At 38.2% G+C, this 16,290-nt stretch overlaps 1 protein-coding gene across 4 annotated transcripts in view; it reads right to left on the bottom strand.

Annotated features, from left to right (window-relative positions):
- Kiaa1328 (KIAA1328 ortholog) overlaps positions 1 to 16,290 on the bottom strand; it is a 242,993-nt gene that overhangs the window by 112,513 nt on the left and 114,190 nt on the right. The window contains exon 1 of one of the 4 annotated variants that reach the window (XM_040757964.1): positions 4,895 to 5,280. The exons of the other annotated variants lie outside the window; for them this stretch is intronic. The gene's annotated coding sequence lies outside the window, so the exon portion shown is untranslated. Of the gene's footprint in view, positions 1 to 4,894; positions 5,281 to 16,290 lie in introns of those variants that run through there. 4 annotated transcript variants of the gene reach the window in all.

Here is a 16,290-nt window from a genome sequence, read left to right as displayed (position 1 = left end):
GAGTAAAGAGACAGTTCAATGAAATAAAGGAGAAAGAGCTTGAGGAGAATAAACAACTGAGTGATGCCCAAGAAAATACAAACATGAGACTGATAGAGATGAAGACAATCCAGTGAATTTCAGTGAAAATCTTTACAAGCTCAAAAATATTAAATCACCCCCTGCATCCTATCTGATCACAATGCAATAAAACTTAAAATTGACAGCAAAATAACCATCTAGTATAATACAAACTTGTGGAGATTAACCAATTCATTACTAAAGGCAGAATAAAAATTCTGGAACTAAATGAAAAAGAAAAACACAACACAATAAGAACTCTGAGACACTCTGAAAGCAAAGCTATAATGGAAATTTATAACTAATTAAAAATCAGAAGGAACATAGTAAATAAGTTAATGACATAATTCAAAAAGTTTGAAAAACAAGGAACAAACAAAATCCAAACCCAGTCAATGGTAAGAAGAAATAAAAATTCAGAGAACAAATCAACAAAATAGAAACAAGGAATCACCACACCTACGTACTTCTTCTTTGAGAAGATAAACAGGCAGGCCCTTGACCCAACTAACTAGAGAGGACACAGATAAACAGAATCAGAGATGAACAAGAAAACATTACAGCAGATACCAAAGAAATTTAGAATACTATAAGAGTAATTTAACAAACCTATACTCCATTAAGCTGTAAAACTTAAAAGAAATAGATGATTTTCTAGATACAGCCAAACCACAAAATTACTCAAGAAGAAATCAGTAACTTAAAACAGGTCATTAACTAATGAGATTGAAAGAGTAACAAAAAAACCTTCCAGTTTTAAAAAGGACAAAGTTCAGAGCCAGAAGGAACAGCACAATTTTATCAGACATTAAAAGATCTATAGCCTTTTGGGATATCCTGGCCTGGGGTCAGTGGACAGCTTGACTTGTCCCTGGTGGTCGAAACAATCCAGAATCTGCTGACATTGTTGTGCTAGTCCTGCCTCCACCCACTAGAAGAGGGAGTATCTCAGACCTACTAGTACCCATTGTGAGACCCATTGGAGAATTGGACCTGCTTGCACCTACCGAAAGAGAACCTTGAACCCGTACTCACAAGAAGAGGAAGAGACCCCACCTACACCTACTGGAAGAAGGGATGGGAAGATGGCAATATAAAAACACATTCAACAATAGAAAAACCAATATGACATCACTAGAGTCTAGGGACTCTACACCAGCAAGACCTGAACATCCCAATGCAGATGAAGCAGAAGAGAAAGACCTTAAAAACAACTTCATGTAAATGATAGAGGCCCTCAAAGAGGATATGAGAAAATCCCTTAAAGAAATGAAAGAAAAAACAAAGCAAAAAAATTTCAAGAATTCAACAAATCTCTTAAAGAATACAAGGAAAGCCAAGAAAAAACAATGAAACAACAATCAAAAAGTTCAAGACTGAAAACTGAAAAAGAGACAATAAAGAAAACACGAACTGAAGGAATGCAGGAAATGAGAAGCTGGGTAAATGATCAGGAACTACAGATGCAAGCATATCCAACAGAATACAAGAGATGGAAGAGAGAATCACAGGCATTAAAGATATGCTAGGAGAAATAGATTCATCGACCAAAGAAAATCTTGAGTTCAACAAATCCCTAACACAAAATATCCAGGAAATATGGGACAGCATGAAAAGACCAAACCTACGAATAACAGGTACAGAAGAAGATGAAGAAACCCAACTCATAGGTACAGAAAACATAGTCAACAATAACACAGAAGAAAACTTTCCCAACCTAAAGACATACATGCCAATGAAAGTACAAGAAGCTCACAGAACACCAAATAGAGTGGACCACAAAAAATTCCCCTTGCCACATAATAATCAAAACACCAAACATACAGAATAAAGAATAATAAGAGCAGTGAAGGAAAACCTATCAGAATTACACCTGACTTCTCCATGGAAACTCTGAAAGCCAGAAGGTCGTGGATAGATATTCTACCAACACTAAGAGACCACAGATGCCAGTCCAGATTACCATATCCAGCAAAGCTTTCAATCACTATACATGGAGAAAACAAGATAGTCCATGACAAAACCAGATTTCAATAATACATATCCACTAGTCCAGCCCTACAGAAAGTGCTGGAAGAAAAACTCCAACTTAACGAAGTTAACTACACTCACAAAAACATAGGCAAAAAAAAAAAAAAAATCTCACTTACCAAAAGCCAAAAGAAAAGGCGGGGTAAATTCACACACCACCAACATATCCAAAACAAACAAGAATTAACACTCAATGGTTCTTAATTTACCTCAATATCAATGGTCTTAACTCACCTATAAAAAGACACAGGCTAACAGAATGGATATGAAGACAGAATCCATCCTTCTGCTGCAAAGAAGAAACACACCTCAACTTAAAAGGCAGTTGTTACCTCAGAGTACAGGGTTGGGATAAGATTTTCCAATCAAATTAACCCAAGAAACAAGCTGGTGTAACTATCCTAATATCTAATAAATTAGACTTCAAACTAAAATCAATCAAAAGAGATAAAGTTCATTTCATATTCATCACAGGAAAATCCATCAGGATGCATCTCTGTTCTGAACATCTATGTCCCAAATACAAAGGAACCCATGTTTGTAAAAAAAAAAATACTAAAAGTCAAATCACACATAAAACCTCACACAGTTATAGTGGGAGACTTCAACACCCCACTCTCATCACTAGACAGGACCACCAGAAGGAAACATAACAAAGAAACAAAGGAACTAACAGAAGTTATGACCAAATTGGGCTTAACAGACATATATAGAACATTCTATCCAAACACAAAGGATTATACCTTCTTCTCAGTGCCACATGGAACCTTATCTAAAACTGACCACAGACTCAGCAGCATGGCAAACCTCAATAGGTACAAAAGATTGGAATAACCTCCTGTATCTTATCAGGCCACCATACTTTAAAGTTAGAATTCAACAACAACACAAATTGCAGAAACCCTACAAACTCATGGAAATTGAACAATGCACAATTGCACCATTCCTGGGTCAAGGAAGAAATAAAGAAAGAAATTAAAGACTTCCTAGAATTCAATGAAAATGAAGACACAATATACCCAAAATTATTGAACATGTTGAAAGCAGTACTAAGAGGAAAGTTCATAGGACTAAGTGCCACATGAAGAAACTGGAGAATAGTCACACTTGAGAATTAACAGCACAACTGAAAGCTCTAGAAAAAATAAAAGCAAACTCACCCAGGAGGAATAGACACCAGGAAATAATCAAACTGAGGGCTGAAATCAATAAAGTCAAAACAAAGAAAACAATACAAAGAATCAATGTAACAAAGAGTTGGTTCTTTGAGAAAAATCAAAAATCAACAAGATAGACAATCCTTTATCCAAACTAACCAAAAGGTAGAGAGAGGACATGCAAATTAACAAAATCAGAAATGAAAAGGGGGAAGTAACAACGGACACTGAGGAAGTCGAGAGAATCTCCAGGTCATACTTTGAAAACCTATACTCCACAAAATTAGAAATTTAAAGGAAATGAACAATTATATGGATAGATATCACTTACCAAAATTAAATCAAGAACAAATAAGCAACTTAAACTGACCTATTATCCATAATGAAATGGAAGCAGTCATCAAAAGTCTCCCAACCAAAAAAAAAAAAAAAAAGCCCAGGGCCAGATGGTTTCAGTGCAGAATTCTACCAGAAATTCAAACAAGAGCTAATACCAATGCTCCTCAAATTGTCTCACAAAATAGAAGCAGAAGGTTCACTGCCAAATTCTTTTTAGGAGGCTACAGTTACCTTTGTACTCAAGCCACACAAAGGCACAACTACAGACCAATATCCCTCATGAACACTGATGCAAAATAACTCAATAAAATACTGGTAAATCAAATCCAAGAGCACAGCAGAAAAATCATCCACCATGATCAAGTAGGTTTTATCCCAGGGATGTAGGGATGGTTCAACATACGAAAATTTATCAATGTAATCCACCATATAAATAAACTGCAAAAGAAAAACCACATGATCATCTCACTACATGCTGAAAAAGCCTTTGACAAAAATCTAACTCCCCTTCATGATAAAGGTCCTGGAGAGAACAGGGATAACAGGAACATACCTGAACATAATAAAAAGCAATATACAGTAAACTAAATGGAGAGAAACTCAAACGTGACTTCTCTAACATCAGGAACAAGACAAGGCTGTCCACTTTCTCCATTAGCTCTTCAATATTATACTTGAGGTTCTAGCCAGAGCAATAAGACAACAAAAGGAGATCAAGGGATACAAATAGAAAAGGAAGAAGTCAAACTTTCACTATTTATACATGATATGATAGTTTACATAAGTTACCAGAAAAACTCTAACAGGGAACTCTTACAGCTGATAAACACCTTTAGCAAAGTGGCAGGATACAAGATTAACTCAAGAAAATCAGTAGCCCTACTATATACAGACGATAAATGGGCTGAGAAAGAAATCAGAGAAATAACCCCCTTTATAATAGCCACAAACAACATAAAATATCTTGGGATAACGTAAACCAAACAAGTGAAAGACTTGCATTACAAGAAGTTTGAGTCTTTAAGGAAAGAAATTAAAGGAGATACCAGAAAATGAAAGTTCTCCCATGCTCTTGAATAGGTAGGATCAACACAGTAAAAATGGCAATCTACCAAAAACTTGTACAGATTCAATGCAATCCCCATCAAAATCCCAGCACAATTCTTCACAGACCTTGAAAGAACAGTACTCTCCTTTACACTATCTTCCCAGTATCCTCTCCCTCTGCCTTCACCAATCCAGGCAAATTCATTCTGCACAAATTCTTTTTGGTTGTATGACTTTCCAATGGGGCATGTTTGACTTACCAGAGTCTATACTCTCAGAGAAAAAGGACTGTCGGTATCCTAGAAGTAACAACTGACAATAGCTACTTAGCTAGGGATGAGACTTTGTACACAACTTTCCATCCCATGCTGGGAGTTGGTATGGCTTGGGCTTGTCCATGTTGACACAACTATAGTGAGTTCATATGTGCAGCTGCTTGCTATATCCATAAGATACTGCTTCACTGAAGTACTCCATTTCCTCTATCTAAACTCTCTCCATCATCTCTTCTACAACAACCTCTGAGCCTTGAGAAGAGGGGTGTACATCATAAAAAGGATTAAAATGGAGAAATCTTACAATGGCACAACAATGCTGCTATTAGATACCATAAACTAACAAATAAAAAGCCCAGAGCAAGTTTCTTCTTTTAGAGTTGTTGGCCAGTGAGTTCACAAAGACCCCCTAAATACTACAGGCTATTGCCAATGCTATTGATTACCTTCTAGAACTTGGTGACAAGATCCTATTGCTGATATCACTGCATTCATGAGTCATAGAACATGGAGAAATCAAGCTGGTTTACTTGATGACCTGGAAACTTCATTCCTACTCTGTTACCAGAGGAGAAAGGTCACAATCAATCTTGCCCAGCTGTGAATTCTGTGAGTTACAATAATGACTCGGATGGCAAGACATGTCCACTGGTCCAACAGTGCATGAATATCATGGTAGAAACAACTTTTTGATTGGATTTATGTCCTGCTCCATGAGATGACACCCATACCCAGCACCATTATAAGGCTAAGGGACCTAAAGGAGAACCTACTATTGTCATTCTGCTAAATGAATAAAGCATTAAACTAACTAATGATTTACTGTAAGTTAAGATTTTATGTTCATGAAACAAAACATTTGCCTGCAAATAGCATCATTATTCATAGTAGTGAAAAAATTGTAAACACACCAAATGTCTATTAACGGCTGAAGAGAAAAAAACATGGTACATCAATAAAATAGAATATTATTTGGCAAAAGGGAACAAACTATTGATAAATGGTACAAAGAGAGTCCACCTAAAATGATGTTAATCCAAAGAAGTCAAATATAAATGTCTGTTCTATGATTCTATCTACATTAGACATTCAGGTAAGATAAATCAATAGATGGAGAAAACAGATCACTGGCTGCCTACATTCAAAAGAAGAGCCAGGAGTGAATGCAAATGTACACAACAAACATTTCTGATATGAGGTTAGAAAACTGAAACATGCTATGATTACATAGATCTGTAAATTTATCAGAAGGTCATCAAATCATATACTTGAAACAAGGGAATTTTAAAATAAAACTACCAGAAAAGAAAATGTTCATGAATTCATTCACTTGTTGATGTTTATCAAATGCACAAATGCAGGCACTTTTGGGAGTGTGGAATCATCTGTGCAAAGAGCCTGCCTGCTTCTAATGAGTCCATATTCTAGCTGAAAGACACAACTAAATTTGGAGGTGATATGGCCAGGGGCAAAACGAGAGGGCTACCTGACAGAGTCAAGTAAATGACAGGGCCTTTCTGAAACTCCTGCCTCAGAATTCTGCCTTCTTTCAGGATCTCATCTGTTCAACAAAAAACAAGTTATTAACATGGATGGTCCGAGTTCCACGTAGATTGTGACAGACAGCCCTTTATCGTGTTGGCTAAGAAGCCAAAGATACAGCACTCGCAAACATGACAAGTTATTTGATTTGGGGAGTGATCTATTATGTACATCCATGTATGTGACAAGCTCACATTATGCATATGGCAACATATGCATAATGAATAGTTGCTTTTAGAAAACAGGTGGAAAGAAGAAGTAAACTTTATGGACAAAAAGAAATACCAGTCACTATTTCTAAGAATGGGTTAGATGTTGCTAAGAGTAGGAAATGACAAATATTCAAATGAATAGTTACTGCAACAATGCTTATAACCTGTTTCTTCTTTTTGTCTTTGCATTGTTATTGGGAATAATTATGACTGACTTTTGCTGGTTGGTAGGATATCATGAAAGTTTATTAAGCTTATTTATTGGCTCTAACAGTCTGATCTTTTTAAATACTTAATGGATTTCTATATACATTATCATGTCTACGAACATATTATTACTTATTTCAAAACTTGAATGTTTTTGCTTATTTTACCCTTAAACATTTTTAAATTTAAAAATGCAAACAATATATTTTGATCATATTTTCCTCTCCATCATTTCCTCCCCAGATCCCATCTTTCTACCCACACAACTTATGCTCTTTATTTCTATCCCTCAAAACAACCCCCCATACACACACCAACAAAAAAGGACAAAAATCTCTTACTCTCTGCACACTGTTTAGCTGTGGGTCTCTGTGTCAATTATTTCCTGCAAGACAACGATTCTCTGATGGAGCTGAGAGACGAGGCAGTGACTGGGGTCCCAGCCCGTGACCTATGTCTCTCTTAGGGTCTGGAAATAATTGTGAAGGATCATACCATATACTGCAGAAGTTTTCTGTATCAACTGTCTTACTGTCTGCCCAGACTACAATAAATATGTCATTTACAGTGAACGGAAACCCAGAGAGGGAGAAGCCCTGCGGATACAGAGATTATCACAGTCCTGCTGCAGACTGTGGATATCCCCCAAAGCTGCGGATACAGAGATTATCACGGTCCTGCTGCAGAGTGTGGATATCCCCCAAAGCTGCGGATACAGAGATTATCACGGTCCTGCTGCAGAGTGTGGATATGCCCCAAAGCTGCGGATACAGAGATTATCACGGTCCTGCTGCAGAGTGTGGATATGCCCCAAAGCTGCGGATACAGAGATTATCACGGTCCTGCTGCAGAGTGTGGATATGCCCCAAAGCTGCGGATACAGAGATTATCACAGTCCTGCTGCAGAGTGTGGATATGCCCCAAAGCTGCGGATACAGAGATTATCACGGTCCTGCTGCAGAGTGTGGATATCCCCCAAAGCTGCGGATACAGAGATTATCACAGTCCTGCTGTAGAGTGTGGATATGCCCCCAAAGCTGCGGATACAGAGATTATCACAGTCCTGCTGCAGAGTGTGGATATCCCCCAAAGCTGCGGATACAGAGATTATCACAGTCCTGCTGCAGAGTGTGGATATCCCCCAAAGCTGCGGATACAGAGATTATCACAGTCCTGCTGCAGACTGTGGATAGCCCCAAAGCTGCGGATACAGAGATTATCACAGTCCTGCTGCAGACTGTGGATATGCCCCAAAGCTGCGGATACAGAGATTATCACAGTCCTGCTGTAGAGTGTGGATATGCCCCAAAGCTGCGGATACAGAGATTATCACGGTCCTGCTGCAGAGTGTGGATATCCCCCAAAGCTGCGGATACAGAGATTATCACAGTCCTGCTGCAGAGTGTGGATATCCCCCAAAGCTGCGGATACAGAGATTATCACAGTCCTGCTGCAGAGTGTGGATATGCCCCAAAGCTGCGGATACAGAGATTATCACGGTCCTGCTGTAGAGTGTGGATATGCCCCAAAGCTGCGGATACAGAGATTATCACGGTCCTGCTGCAGAGTGTGGATATCCCCCAAAGCTGCGGATACAGAGATTATCACGGTCCTGCTGCAGAGTGTGGATAGCCCCAAAGCTGCGGATACAGAGATTATCACGGTCCTGCTGCAGAGTGTGGATATCCCCCAAAGCTGGGCTCTTTTAGCACCTTTCATGTGGAAAGAGAGAGCAGGGACTTGGTCACTTAAATTAGAAAGACACAATAAATCTAAATAAAATGAGCAGGTGCCTGTGAGCACAGACCAGGCAGATTGGCAAACAGTCTTCTTATTTTACATGTATCAATAAGAATTGAGCAATTCAAATAGTATGGAATACATGCAGATGCCAAAAAGTCATTATCTGTTCGGCATTGGCCATCTGTCCTAATGAGCTGTATGTAAAGGGTTTCCACCAATCAGTGTCACCTAAGGAGACTGGCAGAGCTTCAACGAGGTAGAGAGCATCCAGAGGCTATCAGGCTCATTAGCTAAGTCCTAATTACCCAGTGACTCAAATGACACCATGGCCAGTCTTGTTTTATTATATTACTTGCATGAAACTGTCTCTGACATAAAAGGAGGATGAGGAGGAGGAGGGAGAGGGATGAGGAGGAGGGAGGAGGGAGAGGAGGAGGAGGAGGAGGAGGAGGAGGAGGAGGAGGAGGAGGCGGCGGCGGACAGCATGCCCTTGAGCAGCACTTGAATTTGAATGCCATAACAACTGTATTTTTCAATGGTTTCCAGCAATGAGTCAGACCAGGTGTGGTTAAATGCTTACATAAGAGACTGACTTTCCCCCAGGAAACCAGAAGCAACAACTAAAACCTGCACAATGTTGTAAAACCTTGCTCTAAGCAACTGTTCTGTTTTCCAGCCATGCTCTCTGGTAAAGGCAGAGGGAAGACGAGGTGGCACGGCAAGAGACTGAGAGGAGAACCAAGAGGAGCAGAGACAAGGGAAGAAGAAGGCAGGGAGTTAGAGCAGGAAAAGCAGTACTTCAAAAAGTAAAGTCCCCTTTCAGTATTGCAAATGAGGCTTAAAAACCCTTTTATGGCTGCAAGGTAGTGGCACAGGCCTTTAATCCCAGCACTTGGGATCAGAGGCAGGGGGATCTATGTGAGTTCAAGGCTACCTTCGTCTACAGAGCAAGTTCCAAGACAGGCTCCAAAACTACACAGAGAAACCTGTCTGGACAAACAACAACAAAAAACAAACAAACAAACAAAAAACGTTTAAGCTTAAAAAAACCAACCAAACAAACCCAAAATGCTGAAAACAGCATATTTGATTATCTCTCTGTAAGTCAAGAACAGCTTAAACAGACTGATAAGAAAAGATGACAAAGAAAGCATGCCACGCGAAAATGGATAAAGGTGGGGGGGCAGTGGGAAAGGCTGGGGTAACTGTCTCACAGACTCTTCTTGTGTGAATGAATGACCCATGTCTCCCGACAGAAAACATTTGTGATAAGTTTACACAGTGAAGCGGTTCACTAGTCCTTTTAAAAATGACATTCCTGTTCACAAGCTCAGCTGCACTCAGTGTCCATGCCATACACCTGGTGCCTGAGCGCCTCCTCCCAAGTTTCCACTTTAGTAGGTGTAGGTGGGCTTGAGGATGAAACTCCTCGCCATCTGGCTCCAGGAAGTCAGCATCCAGCTCATCGCACAAAATGAGTTTTCTTTGCTGCTCTGACATAGCATCCCCTATGCCTAGTCTGAAGCTAAACCTCTGTCATTGGCTAACTGTTGTGAATTACACTGGAGCACATTTTCCTTATGAAAGGAAAGAAAACAAAGACAAAAACAAACCTGCCTGTCCATTCGTTACTGCTTCCTTCACGGCCTCTAGCTTTGTCAGCATGTCTTAAGCCTGGCGCTCTTTCCACTTCTTCCTCTCCTCGCATTTTCCATCAGGGCTTCCACTGTAGATACCAGTCTGCATGGAAAGCACTGGAGATTGTGGAGTAGGCTCCCGGAGGGAAGGGTGCTGGGAAGGGTCTCCTTTCTCCATGTCCCTCTCTTCTTCCTCACTCTGTTCTCTAGTTCCCTTGCCTCAGTGAAGGGAGCAGTTTTGCTACACCACAAGCTCTTTGCCATAATGTTCAGCCTAGTTTTACACCAAGCAATAGTGGGCTAAACTCTTTGAAACAGCAAGCCAAAAATAATATTTATGATTTACTACATATATATTAGCTATATATTTAATCTACTTAACACAAGTATTTTATCACAATAATAAAAATGAGGGCTACAGTGGTAACTGAGGTAGTAAAGTATGGTTTTTTTTTGAGTCGGGGGTCCCACTAAGTAGCCCGGACTAGCCTGGAGCACCCCGAGAGTCCCCTGCTTCTACTTCTCAAGTACTGGGATTAAAGGCACTTACTAGCACTGGCCGAAGTGATAAAATACTTGACAATAAATTTCTAAAGATACCCAAGAACCCAGAAGAGATATGATCAAGACTACTTAACTAGTCAAAAGAGAGTGGGAAGAACTAAACAAAGGTGGAAAATTTACTGAAAACTAGAAAATAAATTACAAGGTAGCAGACTTAAACCCCACCAATTTGATAATTACATCAAATACAAAGGGTACAAACATCCCAATAAAATGCCAGAGATTTAAGACTGGATTGTAAGCCAATACCTGACAATGCAGTATCTATGAGAAACCTGTTTCAATTATAGAAGACAAAGAAGCATCAAAAGTAGCCATAAGGAAGCAGGAGTACTGAGTTTACAACATGCAAAGCATACTTCAGAAGTTAGTACATGCAAAGAACACTCTTAAATGTAAATGAATTTAATAATGGAAATTCCAAATATGTGGTGGAAAGAAACAATAGGAAGAAGGAACAAACCCACAACCAGAGTTCAAAAACTTGAACTTCTGTCTTATTCATGAACAGAAAAAAGTATATCTTAGTTCAATAACTGAAGAGCAGAACAATGAAAGTTGAGACTCACATAATATAAAGATGCCTATATAGATTTGTATGCATCTGCATATATGTTTTTTGAGATCCCATTGCATACAATAATTATAGATCAGATTATTTTTGTCTGTAGATGAAATATTTGCCAAAATAAGCCATAAGACAGGATATATAAGAAGTCTCAATAATGTCAAGGAAGTAAAATTTTTAAGGGGAATTCAATTAGGAGTGAGAGAAATCTGATCAACTTGCAAATATATAGAGACTAAGAATCTTATAGTGAAGCATGGTGGTGCAGTATGTGACCCCAGCACTCAGAAGGCAGACGAGGGGAAGTGTCAAAAACTCAAGGTTAGCCTGGTTTACACATAATCAAGGCCAGCCAGGACTACATAGCAAGACCCAGTCTCAAACAAAACAGAGTCTTATGATTATGAACAATTCAAAGGGCAGTAATTTCAAAATACTTTGAAAAATACTAACTGCAGGAAAACTTGTGAGATGTAGCTACAAGAATTATCAAAGGCCATTCTGTAGTTTAAATGATTAGTCACTGTGTAACCACAGAGTGTAGTTTGGTTATTTTCTTTCTGTATAAATACCAGAGTATGCTTACATAGGCATTACTGTGATGCCAAAGGCTATGCGACTGTGTGGGTCCACAGTGTTTTAGATGTGTTCTAAACCATTAAGTAGGACAGTTAAATTAGGAAACATGTTAAGGTCCACATTAAGGATGTAAATATCATCTTAGCAGCTTGAAAAAAGTGCCAATTAAATTGTGGAAAAGAGTAATTAAAATGAGCAAGAGAAGAAATACAAAAGAATATGACAAAAAGCACTATGAAACTGATTAGTAAATCCATGCATAAATCATAAATATGCATAAATACAAATGTCATAGACATTATTAAGGTATTGTAAAGGAAGCTACTTATGATATAAAATTTTCCCTTATAGTTTCCCTTTTCATTTCTGAGATTATAATTAAATTTCTCCCTCCCATACACCTCTCCATGCTCTCCTCCAAATTCATGGCCTCTTTTATTGCATAGATACACGTTGTCTTCGTCAGGGTTCTATTGCTGTGGAGAGATATCATGACCATGACAAGTTTATAAAATAAAGCATTTAATTGGGGTTTGCTTAGTTTCAGAGGTTCAGTCCACTGTCATCATAGTAGGGAGCATGGCAGCATGCAGATAGACATGGTGCTGGAAAAGGAGCTTAGATTTTACATCTGGGTCAGCAGCAGCAGGAAGAGAGAGACATTGGGGCTGGCTTGAGCTTTTAAAGTCCCAAATCCCATGCCCAGTGACACATTTCCTCCAAAATGCCTACACCGACTCCAACAAGGCCACATCTCCTAATCCCAAGTAACGCCAGTCCCTGATGACCAAGCACTCAAATCGATAAGCCTATGGAACCATACTTATTCATATATATATATATATACATAAATATATATATATATGTATGTATGTATGTATGTATGTATGTAAATATAGCCTGTTTGGTCCATATAATGTTACTTGTGTTTTCAGAGATGACAGTTTGGCAACAAACTATAAAAACAATTTTTAATGAAAAAGACAAATGTTTTGAAAAGCAGAAGCTATCAAGCTGGTAAAAGACAAATTAGAAATATTATTAATGGTATATTCATGTAAAGTATCAGATTAAAAGTGTTTCCACAGAAAAATTGAATTTCTGATGGCTTAGTAATGTAAACTTAAAAAAACAGAAAAAGGAAACAAAACAATTTCTGATTCATTTAATAAATACAGAATTACTCTAACACACAAACAAAACCATCAATGAAAACTATAGCCTGATATCCTTTATAAACACAGATAATCTTAAAATGTTGGGGAAATGAAAATAAAACCAACAGACACTGAACATAGGCAACTGGTTGTGGCTTTTTGCCATCCTGCTAAGCAGGTAAAAAAGAAAGGAGCCTATGGTGAAAAACTACAGGTTGTTCACAACGCTACACCTTACACATGTAGTTGTAAGGGAAGGGTAAAGGTCAAAATGGCAAAGCCTGAACCACTGAGAAGGGAGTGGGAAGGCTTACAGTTGGTCATGAGATAACTGAACAAATGATATTAGAACTGGGCTCTGAGACATTAAGGTAGGAAAGCTGGTCCTCTACCTCAAGCCCACAGAGGGCACTATTCCCTCTTATGAATTACTGCTTATAATTTGGCTTATTTAAGAGATTAAATGTGAGTAAATACTGTTTCTATGGAAACTTTCATCTATTTCAGAAGAGTCTCTAAGCCATCCCAAAGACAAGAATGAATTAAGGAAAGCTACAGTTCCTTTTTGTTAGCTACACCAGCAAGCGCTTCGTATAATTATCAGCAATAGAGACCTGTAAGGTTGGCAGTAGCAACAACAATTAACTAACAGCTAGCAGTCAACATCAACAACTAACAAATCCAGAGTCAGAGATGGACAGAGTGCAGCTCTAACCACCCCTAACTACATGGGCAGAACATGAACAAAGCATGATCATCATTTCCCTGGTTGACTTACCCATGACAGCCCAATAATCTCAGAGTAATGACCTCGGCCTGTATCCATTTCTGTGATAGTTCCATAACACATCCTCCCCACGTGGGGAACTACTTTTGAGAATTTCTCTCACTTCCATCGACATCCCTTCGTAAAGCTTGCTTCCATATTTACTAATGCCCAGGAATATCCACATTCTTATTCTTCAGTCATGAGACAAAGGACTGAGTGTCACTGTCTTTGACTTTTCATGGTCACCAAGTTTTCAGAATCTCAGGTCCCTAAATCAAGCACAACTGGGCCAAGAAAAGTCCAATTGAACTAAAAGTCCCTGCATCATTGCCCCAAGCATCTAAACAATCCCAGCTGTAAAGAAAACCAACTTAGCAGTTCACAGGTGCTCCCTGATACTAATCACACAAAGAAATGAATCGTCTTTCAGCAATCTAACATTTAAAAGCTTTGAAGTGGAACTAAGAAAGGCATAAACTAAAAGTTAGAATCAAATTTACCGCTATCTTACACAATAAATGACACTAAACCTCGAGAGCAAATTTTAAGCATTCTGTCAGTGGCATGAAAAAAAAAGATCATTTGCATTTAGAATACAGAAAGAGTCTGTTATAAAATATTAGCAGTGCTTTTCAATGAGTACACTGTTTCTAATTAGAATTGTACAGGAACTGCTCAAGTTATTTGTCTGGACTACAGAAACTACCGTAAGCCAAGAGTGTGTGCAATGGCTTGGACTTTCATAAATGTATCTCCATCTTAATGTAACCCTTATCTCTCCAAACAACAATTTCTTAATTATTTAACAAGCACAAAAATCACAGAAATACCACATACGTATATCTTACATTCAGCTTAGAAATACAAACCAGGAGAAGATAAAAGAATACATCTGCCGCTCTGACAAGTCTCCAGACCTTTTACAGTTCCAGGTGACAAGATAATGTGTAAAGAAAAATGTATTTATTTCTAAAGAGTTTTATTGATGTAATTTAATAATCAAAGGAGTTCAATTTCCTGTTTGCATTTTTAGATAACACTCTTATTTATAGAACTTCCTATCATCACAGTAGCAGAACATCCCACTAGACTTCCTTTTCCAAAAATCACTTAAGACTAATCCTAAGAATGAAATACTATCCTGAGACTTCAACCATCTTTTATTTTAAAGTCGTAAGTCTAAGATATCAACCAGGAGAATTACAGGTGATGGAAGTTTCAGCCAGGTCTCTGATCCCAGAGAGTTTTCACACTATACTCTTTTATCTTCTCTATCGGAATAATAATCATGCATAGGATTTCATCCAGTCAGAAGGTTTAACCAGGAATTCTATCAGATATTAAGAGAAGTTGGCAATTCTCACACACTACTGGGTCTGCCTTTTTAAAAAACCTCTGTGATCTGAAATTCAATGAGGCACATATTTGGGTTTCTACCAGGTCAGGTTCCCTCCAATCTTCAATTACACAAAAACCAGGTAAGGAACATTTATGCTCCCACTGCTTGGAGAAATATTTCAAGAAATTCCTACATACATTAAACAAACACAAAGGTTATATCTTCTCTCTCTCTCTCTCTCTCTCTCTCTCTCTCTCTCTCTCTCTCTCTCTCTCTCTCTCTCTCTCTCTCTCTCTCTCTCTCTCTCTCTCTCTCTCTTTCTCCTGAAGGCGCTTTCCTTCACAGAAAAGATTCTTATAGAACAGAGTTCATTCCAGGAATGTATTGAATAAAACTAGCTTCATCGTCTTTAATGTTCTTCTTAATTTTAAAGATAGAATACTGAACAGAACAATGGATTATATTAATAGCACTTTATTGAAAGAGTAAACTGATTTGTTGTAATTATTTGTCCAGATATCACCCTGAACACTTGCCATAAACCTTCTAGTGTAATAAAAGACTAAGATGCAACTTGATAAAAATAAAAAGATATCATTAAATATAATGAAAAAATCCAATTTGAAAATCAAACAGTGCCACTGCCCAGCTTCATGCTTTGTTTAGGGTCTGAAGTTTGCAATGAAGATGAAAGAGCTGCTGTAGTTCACTTAAAATCTCTGTTCTGAATCTTTGAGAAAAACTATGAAAGCAATTAAGATCTGGTAGGGTGGTGTGGCCATTAGTTTCCAAGGCAATTCACTCAAATGTCAATACTTGTAATCTTTAAAGTAAAATAGCTTTTTAATTTTAATTTAAAAAATACTTCTAAAATTATTTCATAAGGATGAGGGAGGCAGGATTTACTATAAAACGCGTGCTCATAAACTAAAACTCACCTCTGTGGAACTTCAGTTTGAAATGAACTTCCTGAAACTCATTCATGCGTGTACAGATACATTACATGGACTGTTTGCAAACGAGTTCTAGATGGTAGGATCTGAAGGACACATGAACCCATTCCT

Source organism: Mesocricetus auratus, unplaced genomic scaffold (assembly GCF_017639785.1).
Source record: "Mesocricetus auratus isolate SY011 unplaced genomic scaffold, BCM_Maur_2.0 Super-Scaffold_100015, whole genome shotgun sequence".
NCBI classification, from domain to species: Eukaryota; Metazoa; Chordata; class Mammalia; order Rodentia; family Cricetidae; genus Mesocricetus; species Mesocricetus auratus.
This window is presented reverse-complemented; position numbering and strand designations above follow the sequence as displayed.